Raw genomic sequence first — 6,603 nt, 5'->3', positions numbered from 1 at the left:
TGTTTATATGTTGCACATTTACGGCGAAACGCGGTAATAGATTTTCATGAAATTTGACAGGTATATTCCTTTTTTAATTGCGCGTCGACGTACATACACGATTTTTGGGAATTCTGCATTTCAAGGATAATATGAAAGGAAAAAGGAGCCTCCTTCATACGCCAATATTAGAGTAAAAATCAGACTATAGAATTATTCATCATAAATCAGCTGACAAGTGATTACACAGATGTGTGGAGAAGCCAGTCTATTGCTGTATAAGGTCTATAGTTTCAAACAGGTACTTGTGGATGAGAACACTGCGTGAGATCTACTGTTCACAGAACTACTAGTGATAAATAAATAATAATAATTGTAGTAATATGATATCTGAAAAAATGTAACTTAGTGAAAATTATATCAAAGGAAAAAGTGTTTTTGATACAGTTAAACTAAAATCTATTATTGACTCCTACTTGCACTCGAGTGCTATTATTTACCACTTTGCAAGTAGTAATTTGTTTCACTTGCCCTAATCATCATTTGTTTCTAATATTTTAGCTAGTTAGGCTAATTGCAAAAATCTCAAAAATTTATTTTACTGTACGTTGTTATAATTCTATGTATTTTTCTGATATTATGCAGTTGTAAATTTATTTGAACTACTACATTTTTTTTTAAGTTGATATGTAAAACTTTTTTGTTGTTATGAGCAAGTGAAATAAAAATATTCTATTCTATTCTATTCTATTCTAGTTAGAATCCTAACTATACATGATGCGAAAAACATTCTTACTTCTGATCCATTTCTCTCATTATGTTTAATGGCTGATTTATTAAATCTATATGAAATTAATTGGACTGGCAACATATTTATCAATTTATTACTCATTTATATGAACTGTCTGCGGCATACGACTGCTTCATAGAGGCATACCTCTGGTTTATATACCCGGGATATAAACCCCCTATACAATTTATACCTCGAATTGTGAATTCTTGAAGGAATTATATGTGGGAGAGAAATGGCACTGATTCATTCACTCTCTCACTCACTCATTTATAATCAACAGAACTAAGAATTTACTGAAACAAATACGTTCAAATTCTTCAGGCTTGTTCAGTTGTACTTCTAAAGGCGCACTAAGAACGTATTAGAAGATATTTCCAAATTCATGCCCAGAATCTGAGTTTTTCTGCGTTTTCTCAGCTTTCTCAAGAATTAATTGGCGAAAAATGTTCAAATTTGGTGCACAGGCTCAGCTTAGGTGTAAAAATGTTGTTTTTTTTCGGAATTTTCAAGAAACAATTGCCAAAATATGTTCAAATTTGGTGCACAGACTAAGGGCTAAAGTGTACAAATGTTGTATTGGGAGGGTCTACAAGAACCGCCAAAGATCCGTTGAAAATTGAAGATTTGTAGGCTTTTTCAAGTACTAATTGACGGAGATAATGTTCAAATTTGGTACAAAAGTTCAGCTGTAGTCTAGAAATTTTGAGGACTTCAGAATTACGTCACAGTTAGGCCCTGATAGGCTTTTCACTGCGTTTTCCTAGCGTTTCCAGCGTATAAAGCTTGATTTCATTTTTCCTGTATTTTCTCAAATTTTTCAAGATATTATTGACAGAAAAATTGATTACTAATACGGAATATATCCATATTTACAGCTTTTTTTTCAATTCTACTACCATAGTTTATAATACGACGTTTAGATGCTTTGACGTTTAGAATTTTAACAGTACAATTTGTGGATTTATTTATTTATTTCATTGGCAATTACAGATCATAATTATAATAAATATAATATGATTGGGAGAAGACAACAGGCATAGCCCAAAAATGTCTTCTCCCAAATTTTAACAAATAAAAGTTTCAAAAAGAATAAGGTTAAGATTTCACTTTCACTTCAAAAAGTCCAATTTCCACTTCAAAACTAATGACAAAACTAAAAATTTTGAATTTTAAAAAAATTCAAGTGAAACTCTTAATTTTTTTATGATTGTGAAGGAAGATTTTCGTTTGTATTTGTATTTTGAAGTTAATTAATGTGATAAATTGAAATCTATTGTAGTAGATACATTTTTTGGACTGAAAATAGTGTGTGAATTAAGTTATCATTCACATAACCTCTAGACAGTATATTCCAAATTAAGGTTTGAAGCAGATTTGGGCGAATGCCTGTTGTTTTTACCTGCATTGTATCTATTGTCTATGAATAAATGAAATTAAATAAAATAAGAAGAAAAAGAAGGAGAAGAAGAAGAAGTTGAAGAAGAAGAAGAAGAAGAAGAAGAAGAAGAAGAAGAAGAAGAAGTAGGAGAAGATAAAAATGCACAATGGAGTTGTGGATTAATGAATTAATTAAATATCTATAGTCACGATTCAGTCCTCATTTACAATATTAATACTCTCTTGCATATATATTCCTCTGGTTATTCACTCTTAAATTTGTATAAAAGAAGAAACATTCGTTTAATACTCAACTTGAATTCATATCTATAGTTCCATCTTAGTCTCTAGTTTCAATACTTTCTTATATCTATGAGATTCTCGTTATCCATTCATCTTGAATGTCAAACTGTATATCTATATCTTGATTGGAATAACGCTCGCATACTAAATATTCTATACCTATATTCAAACTTGACTTTGTGTAAATTATTATATAACAAACAAGTGCAGTATTGGATTCCGTATGCATTTTAATGCATACATGCGTCACTGCATTCTATGAAGTGCATTGTAGGAGAGTGCATTGGTGCATTCACGTGATTTATTCACGTGCCGGTGGGTTGAACTGGTTTTCTTATCGTATCCTGATTTCAACTGGTTTCAGGGTCTCTGCTAGAATGGTTGAATGGAATTTTGTACTCTACGGTACTCTATGAATAAATTATTCATGATTTTCAACCGTTATAGTTTGTAGACTATTTGAAGAATTATGACATAATCGATAATTTGTTGTTTTTTATCCTTCTAAACTAATAGTTCTGTGAACAGTAGACCTCACGCAGTATTCTCATCCACAAGTACCTGATTGAAACTATAGACCTTATGTAAATACAGCAATAGACTGGCTTCTCCACGCATCTGTGTAATCACTTGTCAGCTGATTTATGATGAATAATTATATAGTCTTATTTTTACTCTAATATTGGCGTATGAAGGAGGCTCCTTTTTCCTTTTAAATTATCCTTGAAATGCGAAATTTCCAAAAACCTTGTATATACGTCGACGCGCAATTAATTAAGGAACATACCTGTCAAATTTCATGGAAACCTATTACCGCGTTTCGCCGTAAATGCGCAACATATAAACATATAAACATTAAGAGAAATGCCAAACCGTCGTCTTGAATCTTAGACCTCACTTCGCTCGGTCAATTAAAAATTTCCAGCTCATATGATTATATTTTTGGACTTATATTTTTGGAGCTTGAACTTTTTACAGTTGTAACATAACCTATTTTTTTGGACATGTAACAAAATTTGGTAATGTCATAGCATTGGGCCAAGCTTGTTGTCCCTACACATTTATATTCATATTCTTTGTGATTGTGCCCTCGATTGAATGATAAATAAATATGAAAAATACGTTCACACTATTGGCTTAGAGATATTGTGGTACCTCTTCTTAATGAGGTTATAATAATATTAAGTCATAATTCCTACAGTGAGATTTACTTTATATTGCAGTGGAGAAAGATAGGAGAAAAGCGTTGCCGAATCTCTGCCTTGCCAGTGCTTTTGATGGAGGATAGCAGTTCTGATACCGAGTTATCTGATGTAAGCTTATATCAAGGATTCATTCTTGTTCAAAATAATTATATTCAATCCGTCGAGAGAGTATATCTCTCAATAGAATTTTGTTGAAGTGAACAACTACAAGACTCAACCTATTTCGGACTATGTGTAACCTTATCTAAATTTGGGAGAGAAATAGCACAAGGTTACCTTATTTTTTCTCTCCCTATCATTTTGATGATGCAATTATTGTATCAATCAATAAATTAATAAAGAATCAATGATCAAATACTGTATTGCCATTATTCACATAGAATATTTTGTGAATTCCACTTTTTGTGTAGTTGAGAAGTTGATATTGTGGTAATTATTCATATTGAATGAAAAAGACTAAGAAATTGTCTATTGATAATTAGAAAGACCGAAGGTGTAATAACCGAAACCGGTCTTTCTAATTATCAATAAATCAGTGGTTTTTTGACAATTTCTTAGTCTTTTTCATTCAATTTTGTGAATTGATTCCACTTCTAGATTGTTGAAGAACGATTAGGCAACATTGCGAAGCTAGGAAGGGTTGTCACTATCTGCTTTGTCGAATGGATAGCAGCACCAGTGTTAATCAAATACTGCCATTATAACGTGGACATCACTCTGGGTAATATATATGTTATTTTATTCAGTTCTGAACTTTGAGATAATGAAATACTTTCAAACCCCGTTATAGGACCAACATAGATACAAAGGAGTGGCCACTATATTATTTCCAAATCAAATCAGACAAATATTTCCCAAGTGACACATTTCAAAATTGACACCTTAGAAATTATGGGCTCTAACTAATTTAGTTTTATAAATATTCGTAATACCAAAGCCTTCCTATATTGGTCAAGCTTGTCACAATATCATACAAATCACATTTAAATACCTAATGCGTATCTATATTGCTCAAGTCAGTTACAATACTAAACAAATCAAAAAGTATATAGGCCTACTTCAAACGCAAATACAACGCGTATTATGACAAATAAACTATGTGACTATAGTGAAGTCCACGTTATAATGGCAGTGGAGAAAGATAGAAGAACAACGTTACCGATCCTCTGTCTTGTCAATGCCTTCTATAGACGGTAGCTGATACAGGTTTATTGATGTAATATTAACTGTTAATTCTCGTTTACAATAATCAATTATATTTTACTGGTAGTTCTAGTAAAATAGAGTATTAGTTCTAGTAAATAGTAGTACTAGTAGTTAATTCTCGTTTACAATAATAATCAATTATATTCTAAGGAAGAAATTATATTTTTCAATAATTTCTCAATTAAGATGAAATATTGTGTTAATCAATGATTAATTCTACATTGTTAAAAGACGATCTGGCAACAGAGCAAATCGAGAGAGAGATAGCTCTATCCGCTTTGTTGAATGATAGACAAGTATAGCAATACCATTTCTAATCAAACACTGCCATTATAACGTGGACCTCACTACATACTTGTGACTATATATACTATGTATGTACAACTTCATAATCTAAATATATGTGAAAAATATATCAATATGAATTGAGAATAAATATGAAATATATAAATGGGCCAAAATACATAAATCAATAACCTAACAAGCGCATAGCAGCTATGGTCAATTGGTCACCCATATTGGAATTTAATTAGACCTGTCAGTATTCCCCATTAAAAACATCAATGCTCCTAATTCAAATAATGCTGCCAGTTGGAAGTGAAACACTCCATAGCTGCTAGTAACAATAGGTAGTTAAAAGTTAATAAATCATTTTTTTTTTGTTCGAACATAGGGGGCGTTACCAGGGTACTAAAATACTGAAACAGTGGCGAAATTGTTCATTATTTGTAGGCTAGAATTCCTATCTAGAACTGTTAGATTGTTACTTATGGTGAGGTCCACGTTATAATGACAGTGTTTAATTAATTTATTTATTCATTTATTCACAATTATCACAAAAACTTCAAAATTTGAGTTTAACTCAAATGACAGGTGACATGTCAGTATAATCTAATATTAAATTATTCTTAAAGCTATCCTATAACTAAATATTGCAGATAAGAATCATCTATTTACAAAGTCAAAAAATCTACTCTCTAATTAAATCTATATATATCAATGTGTACTAACGTATTAGATATAAGTAGATAGTCTAGATTGATAAAATTAATCAGAAAAATTTGTCGTTATTCAAATCAATTAAAATTGAAATAATTAGCAATATTGCTATCCTTGTATATCATTCAACAAAGCGGATAGCGCTATCTCTTTCTCGCTTTGCTCTGTTTCCAGATCTTCTTTTAGCAATGTAGAATTAATAATTAGTTAACCGAGTATTTCATATCCATTAAAATTCATTATGAAATTATTGAAAAATATAATTCTTGTTTATAAAAAAAAATATATATATATGTATATATATATTATTATTATTATATTTAGTATATATATATATATATATATATATATATATATGATTGTTATTTTAAACGAGAATGAACAGTTAATATAACATCAATGACCTGTATCAGCTAGCCTCTACACAAGGCATTGACAAGACAGAGGAACGGCAACGGTTTTTCCTATCTTCCTCAACTGTCATTATAACAATACATGGACCTCACTATACTTTCAAATCACTGCTCCATATCTTTCGCATATAGATTTACTAGCCGTCAGGCTCGCTTCGCTCGCCATATCCGTTAAGCCAGGGGGCTCCGCCCCCTGGACCCACGACTAGATCGTCAGAGAATGAGATCAGCAGGCTCGCTTCGCTCGCCTGCATTTTTCATTCGAGCATTTTTATCATATGTTAGGATGATCCAGTCGGGGGTCTAGAATAAACGTCTGGCTAAACGG

The 6,603-nt window shown here is 31.4% G+C and overlaps 1 long non-coding RNA gene across 1 annotated transcript in view; it reads right to left on the bottom strand.

Annotated features, from left to right (window-relative positions):
- Nucleotides 1-595: 595 nt before the first annotated feature.
- LOC120353893 overlaps nt 596-6,603 on the bottom strand; it is a 6,699-nt gene continuing 691 nt past the window's right edge. Inside the window, exons 2-3 of the long non-coding RNA XR_005572682.1 lie at nt 2,510-2,512; nt 596-726 (exon numbers count right to left, since the gene is read on the bottom strand). This is a non-coding gene — a long non-coding RNA (uncharacterized LOC120353893). The remainder of the gene's footprint in view (nt 727-2,509; nt 2,513-6,603) is intronic.

Source organism: Nilaparvata lugens, chromosome 12 (assembly GCF_014356525.2).
Source record: "Nilaparvata lugens isolate BPH chromosome 12, ASM1435652v1, whole genome shotgun sequence".
NCBI lineage: Eukaryota > Metazoa > Arthropoda > Insecta > Hemiptera > Delphacidae > Nilaparvata > Nilaparvata lugens.
The sequence above is the reverse complement of the archived record's forward strand: the minus strand, read 5'-3'. Positions and strand labels throughout refer to the sequence as shown.